The following is a 15,543-nucleotide window of genomic DNA, read 5'->3' as shown; positions in this document are numbered from 1 at the left end:
TCCCCATAGTGGAGATGGATTTAAATTATGGCAACTCTAATGCTTCCAGGAAAAGTAGAGTGTACTCTAGGAAAAGAGGCAGATAAAGGTCACTTAGGCAAGCTCCTGTATGTCCTCTTTTGGTTTTTCTCTTACTCTCCTTAAAATACATTAAAATACTCTTTCTCTTCATAACTTTTAGTTTTTATAATTTCAAACTCACAGAAAAGTTACAAGAATAATACAAGGAACTCCTAAATACTCTTTTCCAAATTCACCAATTTTTACATTTTGCTCTAACTTAAATTTTACATTTAATTTTTCAAATATTTCATAAAAAATTAAGGCCTGGTGTTTTTTGAAGTTTTTTATTTCCATTTATTTTTGGCCTAAGTGGTAGAAAAAGTAGTAATTAGCACTCCAATTTTATGTCCTAGAAGACAGACACAAAGAATCCTGTCAGAGAACTCTGGAGACCCAGCACTTTCTACAGCCACCATAATGAAGCCAACCACCACTCAGCTTTGTAGTCTAACTTTGCAGCCCATTTCCTGACCTCTTTCTGGTATCATTGGCTCCCACCTAAAGCCCTTGTACTTGACTCTTAGTTTTGATAACTGCTTAGCTTTTATTAACCTAATCTTTGATGTGTCCTCTACCATTGGTAATTCTGGGAAACAGCCAACCCAGTTCAACCCATCAGGACCTTAACCTGGTACCTTGCTTTGCCCAAGCCCTAATAGCAGGCAACTTGACAAGCAGTAGTATTTTCAGGTATGTAAAACTAATGATACTAGGTATCCCAGCACTGAGAATTACAGAACCAAGATATATTAGCACTGAAAGGACCTTGAGATCATTCAGTACAACTCTTGCATCTTCAGATGACGACACTGAGATCCCAAGAGATTTAATATTTTATCCAAGGTCATAAGTAAGTTGGTAGCAAAGGCACAATGAAAATTTCAGTTTCATGATTTTTTTCTACAATATAATGCTGCTTCAAATAGTTATTACTACTAATAATTAATTTTCAGGTGCAAAAATTCATGTATTTGCTCATGGAGCTGACATATATTTATTGAGCATTTATAACATGCTATGCACTACATATACAAGAGATTTGATCTGCCTTCCCAGAGCTTACTTTCTAGCCAGAGAAATTGATGATAAAATGTAATTACACGGGGCACCTGGGTGGCTCAGTTGGTTAAGCATCCAATTCTTGATTTGGATTAGGTCATGATCTCGGAGTCATGGGATCAACCCCATGTCAGGTTCCACATTCAATGCAGAGTCTGTTTGTCCCTCCCTCTCTGCTCTTCCCCCCACCCCCACACTCTCTCTCTCAAATAAATAAATAAATAGATAAATAAAATCTTTTAAAAAATGTAATTACGTACCACAGAAAACAGTATAGAAGTTCCTCAAAAAATTCAAAGAAGTTCCACTCCTGGAACTGAGGGACTCAAACAGATACCTGTACACTGTATTAGTCAGTTCAAGCTCCCATAACAAAATACCACAGACTGGGTGCTTAAGCAACAGAAATTTAATTTCCCAGAGTTTTGGAGAAGTCCAAAACCAGAGTGGTATCAGGGTGCATTTCTGGTGATATCTGTCTTTCTAGCTTGTAGACAGCTGCCTTCTTGCTATGTCCCCACTTAGCCTGTCTGCATGCAAACAGATCAATCTCTGCATGCAGACAGATAAATCTCTGATCTGTCTCTTCCTCTTCTCATAAGGACACCAGTCCTATCAGATTAGGGTCCCACCCTTATGATATCATTTAACTTTAATTACCTCCCTAAAGGCCTTATCTCTAAATATAGTCAAATTGGGGGCTAGAGCCTTAACATGAATTTTGTGGAGACACAATTCAGTCCATAACATACACCAATGTTCATAGCAGCATTAGTCATAGCCAAAAGGTGGAAATAATCTGAATATCCATTGACAGATGAATGGATAATAAAAATGTGGTATATACCTACAATGGAATATTATTCAGCCTTCAAGAGGACAGAAATTCTGGGGTGCCTGGGTGGCTCAGTTGGTTAAGCATTTGCCTTTGGCTCAGGTCATAATCCTGGGATCAAGTCCTGCATCCGGCTCCCAGCTCCGTGGGGAGTCTGCTTCTCCCTCTCCCTCTGCCCCTCCCTCCCCTTGTGCTTTCTCTTGTTCTCTCTCCTGTTCTCTGTCAAATAAATAAATAAAATCTTAAAAAAAAGAAAGAAGACAGAAATTCTGACACATGATACAACATGGATAAACCTTGAGGATATTACACTAAGTGAAATAAGGGGCACCTAGGTGGCTCAGTTGGTTAAGCATCTGACTTTGGCTCAGGTCATAATCCTGGGGTCCTGGGATTGAGCCCCACCTCAGGCTCCCTGCTCAGCAGGGTGTCTGCTATCCCCCTCTCTCTGCCCCTCCTCCCACTCATGTTCTCTCTCTCTCTCTCAAATAAATAAAATCTTTACACTAAGTGAAATAAGCCAGAAACAAAAGGGCAGATATATGATTCCACATATATAAGGTACCTAGAGTAGTCAAATTCAAGGAGACAGAGAACAGAACAGTGGTTTTTGAAGACTGAGGAGAAGAGAAAATGGGGAGTTATTGTTTGATGGGTACTGGGTTTCAGTTTGGGATGATGGAAAAGTTGTGGAGGTAGATGGTGTGCACAAGGTAAATGCACTTAATGCCACCAAACTGTACATTTAAAATGGCTAAATGTAAGTTTTATGATATGTATGTTTAACCACAATAAAACAAAAAAATAATTTTGACTTCAGTATGTGGCCATAATACTGAGAAACTGGATTTACTGTCTCCACTTAAAATTGAGAAACAAGTGCTCACTTCAGCAGCACATATACTAAAATTGGAACGATGTGGAGAAGATCAGCATGGCCCCAGGGCAAGGATGACTGGCAAATTCGTGAAGTGTTCCATTAAAAAAAAAGGTTGAGAAAAAAGACAAAATATGAAGTAACGGTTTTCAGACATTGGACACATGAAACCTAGGACAGTAATCCCTCAGAGAAAAGAAATAAATGAAGTGAGCCTTATGATAGCCCTAGTTTAGTGCCTAGAGAGTTTCCAGGCTATATAGCATAGGGAGGAAAATCCCAAACAGGGCCTGGTAATCTCCCTGAGTTGAGTGGCCAGAGTTGTGAGTTTGGAGGCAGCAAGGCAGACAGAATTGACAGGGCAGAGTGCCAGAGAGGAGAGAGCTGCACAGAGATAGAGCAAGGGCTCCAGAAAACTATGGCTCCTTTTCAGTCCTCAGGTAAGTAGCAACTGGATATGTGAATGAGGAACCTACCCAAGTAAGGGAAAAGACCCACTGGAAAGAAGCCCACAATCTTCAGACTTCACACAGGGCCAGGAATAATTTATGTTCCTAGTACCCAGAGTGGAAAAACCTTGTGCTATATTCGTTGTCAAGAAGAATGCTCAGAAGGGTATTGTTTTGGTATGGCCAAACTCATAACACTAATCTAATCATGAAAATAAACCAGATAAAATCCAATAGAAGGGCATCCTATTATAACCTAACCAGTGCCTCTGAAAACTTCAAAGGTCATCGAAAACAAGGAAATTCTGAGAAACTATCACAGCCAAGAGGAACCTAAGGAGACATGACAAATAAATGTAATTTGGTATACTAGAAGAATCCTGGGTAGAATAAAGTATATTAGGGAAAGATTAAATCTGAATAAACTATGGACTTTAGCTGATAATAATGTATCAATATTGGTTCATTAATTTTAACAAATATACCACACTACTGTAGGATGTTTATAATAGGGGAAACTGGATGTCTGGTGGGGGTGAGTGGGATGGCTAAAATGGGAACTCTCTGAACTATTATAATAGCCTTCTACAGTTGTCATAACAAATATCACTGATTGGGCAGCTTAAACCACAGAAACTTATTTTCTCACAGTTCTGGAGGTGGGAAGTCCAAGATCAGGATGACTTCAGGGTTGGTTTCTAGTGAGATCTCTCTTCCTGGCTTGTAGACAGCTGCTTTCTCACTGTGTCCTCACTTGGCTTTTCCTCTGTGCATGTGTGTAGAAAGAGATTGATCTCTGGTGTCTCTTCCACTTCTTAGAAGGACACATGCCAGGGCCTCACCCTTAGGATGTTACTGAACCTTAATTACCTTCCTAAATGCCCTATTTCCAAATATAGTCACATCGGGGGTTAGAGCTTCAACATATGAATTTTGAAGGCACACAATTCAGGCCATAATAGAGAAGAAAGAGATGGGAGGACAAAACATTTTGAAGAAATAATGGCTGAAAAATTTCCAACTTTAATGAAAGTCCTAAGCCCGCAGATCTAAGAACCACAATGAACCCAAGCATAAGCAACAAGAAGAGAACTACACCAAAGCACACATCAGAATCAAATTGTTCAAAACCAGTGAAAGGAGGGAAATCTTACAACCTGCCAGAAGAACAAAGATAAGAATGACAACAGACCAGTAAAGTTCTTGTCTGAAAAAAATGCAAACCAGAAGACAATGAAACAATGTGTTTAAAGGTACTGACAGAAAAAACGAAACCAAGCCAAACAACAACTGTCATCCTTGAATTTTATACCCAGTGAAAACATCTTTCAAAGTGAAAGGACAAATAAAGACTTCTTCAGATATACAAAAGCTGAGAAGATTTGCACCAGCAGATCTACACTATAAGAAGTGCTAAAGGACATTCAGGAAGAAGGAAAATTATACCACATGGAAATCTGGATTGCACAGAGGAAACCAGAGCACCAGTAATGGTAACTCTGTGGGTGGATAGAAAAGACCTTCTTTGGTTTTATTACTTTTAAATCTCTTTAAGACATAATTGTTTATTTAATTATACATTGTGGGGTTCTGGTAAATAAGAAAAGTGAGTTCAGAGTGATGCTATGGGAATGGCCTGAAGGTATGAAATAGAGAGAGCTATAGGAGTTTTAACTCAAACTGCTCCCTTATTCCCTTAGACAGCTTACAAAATAACCCATTTTGAAGCTCTTTCAGCATCAGTTTGATCACAAAGCAAGATGATTATGTTTCATCTGATCTTTTTACCACTTGTCATACCCTTAGTATAGTGATCCCTTGGCTCACAATTCCTCTGGAAATAAGACTCCCATTTGTAATAACATCTGTCTGGGAAAACTGGAGCAGCTCAGAGTCCTGTCTTTCCTGATTTCAAACAAGAGTCTTTTAAAATAAACTTAGGCTTAGGGGCGCCTGGGTGGCTCAGTTGATTGAGTGTCTGCCTTCGGCTCAGGTCATGATCCTGGAGTTCCAGGATTGAGTCCTGCATCGGGCTTCCTGCTCATCGGGGAGTCTGCTTCTCCCTCTGACCCTCCCCCCTCTCGTGCTTCCTCTCTCTCACTCTTTCTCTCTTGAGTAAATGGATAAAATCTTAAAATAAAATAAAATAAAATAAAATAAACTTAGGCTTAGCTTCCGGTACAAATGTACTTTTTTTTAAAAAATAAATTAGAAAGGTAAGGTAGAAGTATCTCTTTAAAAGTCAGAGGTAGACATTTGGTTAGGGGCATAATACATGGCACAGCTAACTACACCCTCTGTCAAGCAACTTGAGGTAAAGGAGGGACGGAGGGAAAAATTGGACACAATGGGCTGGGTTAAAGATGGGATAATGGGTTTGGATTTGTAAAATGTTCTGCATGTTTCCTTATTCCCACATATGTCTTTATTGGAAACACGACTTTGGGTCTTATCTTTTTGTCTTTTTCCCAAGAATATGGGTCTTTTTTTTTTTTATGTTATGTTAGTCACCATACAGTACATCATTAGTTTTTGATGTAGTGATCCATGATTCATTGTCTGCATATAACACCCAGTGCTCCATGCAATACACACCCTCCTTAATACCCATTACTGGGCTAACCCATCCCCCTACCCCCTTCCCCTCTAAAACACTCAGTTTGTTTCTTGGAGTCCATAGTCTCTCATGGTTTGTCTCCCCCTCTGATTTCCCGCCCTTCATTTTTCCCTTCCTTCCCCTAATGTCCTCCATGCTATTCTTTATGTTCCACAAATAACTGAAACTATATGATAATTGACTTTCTCTGCTCGACTTATTTCACTTAGCATAATCTCCTCCAGTCCCATCCATGTTGATGCAAAAGTTGGGTATTCATCCTTTCTGATGTCTGAGTAATATTCCATTGTATATATGGACCACATCTTCTTTATCTATTCATCTGTTGAAGGGCATCTCAGCTCTTTCCATAGTTTGGCTATTGTGGACATTGCTGCTATGAACATTGGGGTGCATATGGTCCTTCTTTTCACTACATCTGTGTCTTTGGGGTAAATACCCAGGGTTGCAATTGCTCAGTCATAGGGTAGCTCTATTTTTAATTTTTTGAGGAACCTCCACACTGTTTTCCAAAGTGGCTGTACCACCTTGCATTCCCACCAACAGTGTAAGAGGGTTCCCTTTTCTCCACAACCTCTCCAACATTTGTTGTTTCTTCCCAATTTTTGCCATTCTAACTGGTGTAAGGTGGTATCTCAATGTGGTTTTGATTTGAATTTCCCTGATGGCTAATGATGACGAACATTTTTTCATGTGTCTGTGAGCCATTTGTATGTCTTTTTTTGAGAAGTGTCTGTTCATGTCTTCTGCCCATTTTTTGACTTGATTAAAGAATATGGGCTTTCTTCCTCAAGTAGAAGGCAGACTCCTTGATGGTAGGGTTCCCACTTTGGCCTTTGAAAGTACAGCAACTACTCCATGATAGGTGTGGCAAAATGAATAAGGAGAAAAAAATGCTTCATATTTATGTAAAAATAAATGAGTTAAAAGTGATTGTCTGTATGGATCAGCCCTGTGGGTTGGAGGGGGGTTGGGAAGAAACCAGTTACCATTTGGTACCTGTTTGTTTTTTCCAGCTTTTTGAGGTGTTATTCACAAATAAAATTGTAAGATATTTCAAGTGTACATTGTGATGATTTGATATATGTATACATTATGAAAGGATGTAAAATGCTATTTAATAAAATAAGCAGGTAACAAGATAGTGTATAGTGTCAAAAGATAAATATTCATCAAGCTGAGTGGTGTGATTTTTAGATGTTTTTTTCCTTGTTTGCTCATTTGTATGTTCTACTTTCTTTATAAGATATATGTTTTATTTACAAAACTAGGAAAAAATTAAACAAAGTTTTTTTAATTGAATGAAATTCTGAGGCGCCTGGATGGCTCAGTCGTTAAGCGTCTGCCTTCGGCTCAGGTGGGATCAAGCCCCATATCAGGCTCCCTGCTCGGTGGGAAGCCTGCTTTTCCCTCTCCCCCTCCCCCTGCTTGTGTTCCCTCTCTCGCTGTGTCTCTCTCTGTCAAATAAATAAATGAAATCTTTAAAGAAAAAAAATTGAATGAAATTCTGGACTCTCATTGAGAATTTGGACACTCAAGAGAATTTTCTGAAATATCACCTGTTTTCAATGGTTCAGGGGTGCTCTTATCTGGCGAGAGGTATGTGAGCACATTCCCTTCAATAGAAAATAAGTCATTCTTCCAATAGCCCAGGCAGCTCTCGAAAGTATGAAGCTAAGGAATCCTCAAGAAACCAACAGAGAAGTCTCAGGAACATTGGAAACAACCCAATGGTCCAGTGTTATGAGATTTTAAAACTAAATTATGATACTTCCAGATAACTGGAATATTTGCAGCCATTAAAATCTATGTTCATAAGAACATTTAATAACGGGAAGATGCTCAAATTTTAACATTAAATTAGAAAATTTATATGCAGTGTTATGCTATTTGAAAAGAGAATTATATATGTAATTTAATTTCTAAAAGGATAAACCTTATCCCTGGGTGATAAAAATAAGAATAATTTCGGCTTCTTTACTCCTCTGTTTCAAAAATTCCTACCATGACTTACTTTTATAATTAGAACACATACAATGTTATTATAATTATTTTTAAGGAAGTTGGCTTATAGAGCTGGAGAGTGGTTCATCGCATGGGCCTTGAAGCAGTGTGAACGTAAATCCTGGTTCTGCCAGGCAGGCAAGCCACTATCCCTTTCTATGCCGCAATTTCCTTTTTTAATTTTTTTTTAAAGATTTATTTATTTGAGAGTGAGTGTGCACATGGGGGGAGGGGCGGAGGGAGAGGGATAGAGAGTCTTAAGCAGACTCCATGCTGAGCACAGCACCTGACGCAGGGCTCCATCTCACAACCCTGAGATCACAACCTGAGCCAAAACCAAGAGTCAGTCGTTCAACTGACTGGTCCACGCAGGTGCCTCATCTGTGCCTCAACTTCCTTATCTTAAAATTGAGACAAATGATAGCACCTACATTGTAGGGTGGTTGTCACACTAAAAGAGTTAATTCATAATAAAGTGCTTAACACAGTGCCTGATATATAGTAAGCACCCTCAAATTAATCTATTGTTATCATTGTTGATGTTGTTGTAGGTTAAAAGTTCTAACTTCCTATCTATTTACAAGTTACGTTATTTCAAAAAAGGCTATTTTCTGAGTATAATCACAGATCTCCAAGACTCAGTGGGGCCTGAAGACAAAATTTATTGCAAAAAAACCCTAACAATTTTCTTGAGGATCAGGCATTTAGCTTGCTGATTTAGGCAATGGAGAGCAAACTAGTTAGAGACCAGCCTCTGGCTGCTTTTCTTCTTTCTTGATGGCTTTAATGCTGCAGGTGTGATCGCTGAGTTACACTTGTTTATTCAAAGAATGGAAGGTCAAAGGAGCCCTCCCTGAATTTTTCCTTGGTGGGCTCCAAATTTAGAACTGTATCTCCACTTCTCAGAGTTTGATTTGATCTGTGATCCAAATTTGGGAGAAGAGATTCCATGCCGAAGATCACCCAGCTAATAAGGGGCCAATACAGGATTTGAACTTATGTCTATCTGGCTCCACACTTCAGTGTTCAACTTGTATCTTATAATACTTTCCAACTGAAAGAAGAAAAGCTTAAAGAAGGCCATTTTATCCATCAAAACTCAATGAAGAAGATCGGTTTGCTTCCCATTTCTTATTCCTAAATGTCATCAACATAAAACAAATCAAGGTCCAGCATGGCATCAGTGCAAAGATTAGCTCCTGACTCTAAAAACAGAACAGAGCAGAAGAGACCTACTTCCTTCATAAAACGGAGCATGAATTATAAAAAAGGCCTCATGCGCACCATGAATTGGGCTAGAAATCTGTGTCCCCATGTCATTATCTCAGGGAAATCAATATTCTCAGTTGAGGCAACAACTCTAGGTGAATGCATAGGAAGGGAGGGGTAACTTGGTGTTCTGAGAGCCTGGAGTTTCTCTAGCTCCTGCAGCACCTATAGTCTGGGCTATCCACCCCAGCTGTCCGCCTGTTGTCTGTATCCCTGCCTGCCCAGTAGTATCTCTTTGACATGTCTTATTCCTGCTTTAAAACGAGAACACCATCACTTCTGTGAAGCCTGACCCTACTCTCTGGGGACAGCTAACCTTCCCTCCCCCCGCCCCCCGCCCCCGAGCTTACCAGCTCTGGGCCTGTTCCTTCTCACACTGTGTACGGTTGTTTTCCATCCTGTCATACCCTAATTAACTCTCTGAGGTCAAGGATTACAACTTTATTTTTAGGGTTGATGGGAGAGTAAATTAAGATGAGGTAAGTAAAGTGATAGTGTCTGGTACATAACAGGTGTTCAATAAATGTTCTGTTTGTTGGTTCTCCCACTTGAAGACCCAGGACCTAGTGCAATTCCTTCAAGGCCATGGTTACTAAACAGATGTTTCTTTTTTTTAAATATTTTATTTATTTATTTGACAGAGAGAGAGAGAGCACAAACAAGGGGAGCAGCAAGGAGAGGGAGAGGAAAAAGCAGGCTCCCCCCGAGCAGGAAGCCCCATGTGGGGCTTAATCCCAGGACCCTGATATCATGACCTGAGCTGAAGGCAGATGCTTAACTGACTGAGCCACTCAGGCACCCCTTCTCCTTTCTTTTTTTGAAGATGTATTTATTTATTTGAGAGAAAGAGAGTGCTGGGGGGAGGGGCACAGGCAGAGGGAAAGAGAGAATCTCAAGCAGATTCCCCACCAAATGGGGAGCCTGATGCAGGGTTTGATCCTATGACCCATGAGATCATGACGTGAGCCGAAATCAAGAGTTGGACGCTTAACTGACTGAGCCACCCAGGCGCCCTTAAACAGATTTTTCTTGAATGAATGAATGAATGAATGAATAAATTAACAAATACATTCCACCTCCTGCCTCCAAGGCAGGTGTCATGTCATATCTTACACTGACCTATATCCCCTCAGTATCTTCTTTCTTTTATTTATATTCTCTGAAATATCCATAACAACACTGGTCACATGGCTGGGTACAGTGAATAATTTGATTTTCTTTTGTTGTAAAGGATACTCATATATTGACTATTTACCTCAGAGGCAGCTATAGGCAGCTAAATGTCTTATATTGTCTGTTTCATCTTGAATAGAGTAAAATTGCCAGGGGTCTTATAGACAGAGCTTTCAGTCTCTCTAGTAAAACTTTAGCTTAACCCACTTGCCAAGGTCTGTTTTCTTTCTTTTTTTTTCCCCCTAAACAGTTAATAGCCGATATAAGCTCTAGAGGAATAAGCCCTCCAAAGTAAGAACCCTGCTGAAATCCAAGTATTTATTGTTATGATCCTAAGTAAGGCTTGGAGAGTCTCATTTATTTCTATAGTCCCAGTGCCAGCCTAGTATTTAGTATGTAGTAGGTATTTGAAAAGCATTTCTTTAATAAATGAAGTCCCTTTTAAAGAAATAAAGAGAAGTTACAAACTGTATAGTATAATTTTGTGATGGTCTGTGGTCTTAAAGCCATACAGTACCGAGTAGAGACGAAAAAATAGTAATTCACACACCTGGATAGCATTATGCACTTGTAAAAGCATTTGCCCACATGTTATATAATATTACTTACATAGCACTAATCGAACTCCTATTGTATAGTAGGTGATTTAAATACCATTGTGTCTAATCCTGAGAAATCTTGAATTAAGATAATGCCCATTTTATAGCTGGAAAAAATCAGTGGAGGTGAACTAAATGATTCACCAAGGCCACAGACTAAGAGTGATCCCCCTACGCCCAATTAAAATCTGAGCTTCACAGGGCAGCCTCTCTAGCACTGAGAACAGTACCTGGCATATAGTAGATGCTAAATAAATATTTGTTGAGGAAATGTTGAGGTTGGGTGACTCCAAAGCCTTTGCTCTTTCCGTAACATCACCTGCTACTCTATAAAATGGTCTTTTGAAGCATCTGGAGAAAGCAGTACATCTTTTTACACCCGTGAGGAACTGAGGTCCTGGGAAATGAAGCTAACTTGCCTACAGCTCACAAGGGTGGCTGGGCCAGCGCTAGAACTCAAGGTCCCGGTTTCCTAACAGTATTTTCTGTTGCCAATCTGCATAGAGGCCATAATGCAGAGACAAGTTGTGGCCCACTTCCTTTCCCTCAGGAAAATCCAGGGAGCCTGGCCTCGAGTTACATCCAAAACTTTCTGCCTAAAAACCAAAAGGCATCCTGATGCTGGAAGAAAGTTATGTTCCCCAGTAGATGGACATTTTGGGGTTACTTTTTTTATTACACCAGAATCTGATATTTTGAGATAGGGCTAAGTCTTACGATGATGTCCAACCAGGCAGCCCCGACCTGACAGTAGCTACTTCATCACATGATACAACATTTTATTTTTTAAGATTTTATTTTTAAGTGGTCTCTACACCCAGCGTGGGGTGTAGATTGAACTCACAATTCCAAGATCTGGAGTCACATGCTCTACTCACTGAACCAGCGAGGTGCCCCAATCCTATCATCTTAAATAATCATGGGCGAACTTTTCAAGTAAGAGATATGTGCTCAATTAAACATCTTAAGGTTAAACGGACCTCTCATATATACATTTTTGCCAAATAGACTTTTTTCTTCTCTTTTTTTCATTTTATTTTCAATACCAAAGAAAATGCCTATGCACATCCTACTACAGCAACTCCTTTATCTATTTGCCAAGTACCCAACTGGGTATGTCCCTATGCTGGGTACAGTATAAAGTATGTAAGTAAATATATACATAAATAAGTCAAAGTGTATAATATCCCATATAGCATTAAAGAGGCAATGTAAAAAGAGGCAAACATATACCAAACCCATAGACAATCAAATAAACCTATTGTTATCTGATCTAGTGGACAATGAAGTTTTTATAGCTATAGTCAAGGGACAAGGCCATCTCAGTGTCATTTCCCCTTTGCTTTCCGTCTTTCCTTTTTTCCTCTGCTGCTGCTTCTTGTTTTAGTCTCCAAGTATGTTGCCCATTAATCTTTCCAGAGCATCAAAATCCGTGGAGACGAACCAGAGCGCATTCTGGTACATTGACCTCTGGAATCCCCAAACTTAAGTTTCTGGTCACAGCTTGCAGAAGAGCCATACAGACTACTCCTGGCAGGCAAAGAAGTCATTGACCTCCCCAGCAGCTCATGTGCTGACAAAGCCACCAAAAGAGAGAATAATTATGTGTGGTTATCACAGCACATGGATACGCCTTTTGTAGCTGATCTATCAGTCCCTGTGTTCTCACACTGTTTCTGTTCTATGCCCTGGCAAAGCTTACTCAGAGGACACCGTGGAGAACCGGAGCCATGTTTTCTTTGGCTATTGTTCCTTTCCTCATCTCCACATTTAATAACTCCACATTGTGCAGTGAAACACTTGGCAAGGTAAGAAAGAAATCAAGCCTGGATTCCAGGGGCAGCTCTTGTCATCGGAAAGGATCTGTGACTATCTCTTGCCCTTCTGTCTCCTCCTCAGTGCACTTTTGCTCTCCTCTAATTTTTCCATCTTATACATCTTTTATTGTTTTCTAAATATAGACATGCTAAAACCTCAGTGGAAAGACCATCTATTGAAACCAGAGTGATAGCAAGTAATGTGCCCAGCAGGCAAATCGCAAAACAAATAGAGGGTGCACTCAGCACTTTTGCTTCTGCTGCACAAAAGAACCCAAATAAGGCTCCTGGAAACATGGGTTGAGTAATCAAGTCCTTTTCCTGGATGTACAACAGCACAGCTTTGGGAGATAACGAATTCAGCTCGTGTAATTGTACACACGTCTAGAAGAGCAAAAGAAAGCACAAAAAGAGAAAAAAGGCGAGGGGGCCAAACTTTTAACTGCTTGCCCTCCTTCTGCACCTGCCATGACTTGCAAGCATAATATCGTGTCCCAGCTGGCCACTTGTCCTGAATTCTGAGACCCCAAGACACCCATTGCCCTTGGAATTAAAGAATTACAAATGGAATTTTTGCACCTGCAGATAAAAAAAAAGATAGTGAGAGAACTTAGAAAAGATCCTTTGAAACATTTCTATCACCCTTGTCAGGCTGTTTTCTGCCCCTGGTGAATACTAACCAGACATATGAGTAAGGACTCTGGAGGACCATTTGGCTGTTTCACTGAAATTAATTTTGGTTCCTACAGATTAACCATAAAGACACGCACTGGCTGCAGGTGTTCTAAAGCCAGCATCGGGAGCAAACCCAGCAAATTTTGCAAAGATGGTTAATGACTCCTGCAAAATTAATTTAAATTGAAATAGAGTAAGAACATATGGAAAAAATCAATCATTCCCCATTTTGAGCGAATATTATTTTAGCATGCATAGATTTGATATAATTTTCTTTCTTTCCCTTAAGGGTCAGGATATATTCATACATTAAGTCTTTTTGCAAAAGAGAAGTTTTTTGTTTTTTTTCTTTTTCCCCAGGAAAGAGGAGATATATGTTTCATAAATCTTTTTCCTTGTCTGACGCTGAAACGTACATCTGGGGCTCCACAGACACTGATAAAAGCCCTTCCAGAAAACATAACTCTGTTCTTCGGGTAATTATGCTTTCCTAGTGTCTGGACACTGGTTCTGGCTTCCATCTGGAATAAGATCTGGGCCCACTTATTATGCATGTCCACATTAACTGGACGGTTTATAGAATTTAAATGTGAAATGAGGAGAAAGCACAGAGGCAATGGCAATAGAATGGAAAATATAAAAGAAAAATATTTTTCAAGTGTTTGGAAGGAAATGACTACATTAACAAAAACCCCACAGCCACATGTTCACACTCTTATACTCCCATTTCAAAGCCATCTCCAAAGTTTGGCTCCAGTTTCTCTTGAGGGAAAAGAAACAGAAGTAGGCACACCCATTCTAAGGGATGGGTTCCCAGAGCAGGAGTTACACCAATGCAGTCTCTTCTTCTCCACATTCTTCTAATACTATTTATAGTCTGTTTACCTAGGCTACTTATACCTTGTTCCAGGAAATTATTATTGATATAAATTATTGTAACATTATTGTTATAACATTATTGATATAAATCCTCATCTATATCATCCACAGATATTTAATATTTATCTAATGATATTTATTCATTCTTCATTCAACAATATAAATTAAGATTTGTTCTGTACCAGATATTGTGTTAGGCACAGGGTAGCCTAACACAAAGAAGGACAAAGACTAGTCCCTATTCTTGAGGACCAGATAATTTGGAATAAAACTTATACGTAACCCCCTAAATTTAAATATAGCAACACTGTTCACGCAAAAATGATCTACCGATTTCCTTTCTCTTCACTTCAGATTTATTTTCACATATACTTATTGGACATCTACTACGTGCCAGGCAGTATGCAAGGAACTGGGGATACAAATTTGGAAACAAAAATCCAAAGAAGAATTTCAAAACAACATTCCACAATTCTAGGGACAGCAAAGAAGTTAGAAGACATCTGTAAATATCTGTGCCAATGGAAGTGGAGCAGGGAACTAAGAAAATACCAAAATAATAATAATAATAATAATAATAATAATAATAAATAAATCATTCCTATGTGGCTTTGGAAGAGATCCTAAATTTTGTGGAGCACGGCGGGGGAATGGGGAGTAGTGAAGAACTAGTGACTAATTCAGCTTTCCTCAGGCTACTGTTACCATGAATCCCTGTTCCCCAAGCCGACCCTTCATCGTTAGTTGGGGGGGGCGGGGGGGGGCGGCTGGTGGGAAAGATTAAATCCAGATTCCAGTAGTCAGGGTTCAAACGTTAACTGTACAAAATCCACAAAAGGGGGGCGCCTGGGTGACTCAGTCATTAAGCGTCTGCCTTTGGCTCAGGTCATGATCCCAGGGTCCTGGGATCGAGCCCCGTATCAGGCTCTCTGCTCCGTGGGAAGCCTGCTTCTCCCTCTCCCACTCTCCCTGCTTGTGTTCCCTCTCTCGCTGTGTCTCTCTCTGTCAAATAAAAAACAAAAAACAAAACAAAAAAAACCCCAAAAATCCACAAAAGAGATCATCTCGAATTAGCTGTAATTATCTATAAATCATACAACGTCGGGAAAGAAAGGGGACATGAGACCGCTAGAAAAGGCAGTCTCCAAGGGAAAAGGAAAGCTGGAGGAGAGTAAAATAAAAGACAGAATCAGATAGTAACAGACCAAAAGAATAGCAGCCTTCTCC

At 39.7% G+C, this 15,543-nt stretch overlaps 1 protein-coding gene and 1 non-coding gene across 2 annotated transcripts in view; one reads left to right on the top strand and one right to left on the bottom strand.

Annotated features, from left to right (window-relative positions):
* Positions 1-15,543, bottom strand: part of METTL8 (methyltransferase 8, tRNA N3-cytidine) — a 176,702-nt gene that overhangs the window by 54,282 nt on the left and 106,877 nt on the right. The gene's annotated exons all lie outside the window — the stretch shown is intronic.
* LOC114226140 (U6 spliceosomal RNA) lies at positions 2,837-2,943 on the top strand. The gene has a single exon (XR_003612685.1). It is a non-coding gene; the product is annotated as a U6 spliceosomal RNA (small nuclear RNA).

Source organism: Eumetopias jubatus, unplaced genomic scaffold (genome assembly GCF_037043125.1).
Source record: "Eumetopias jubatus isolate StellerSeaLion01/CBP00866 unplaced genomic scaffold, mEumJub1_p1.0 scaffold_3, whole genome shotgun sequence".
Taxonomy (NCBI): domain Eukaryota; kingdom Metazoa; phylum Chordata; class Mammalia; order Carnivora; family Otariidae; genus Eumetopias; species Eumetopias jubatus.
This window is presented reverse-complemented; position numbering and strand designations above follow the sequence as displayed.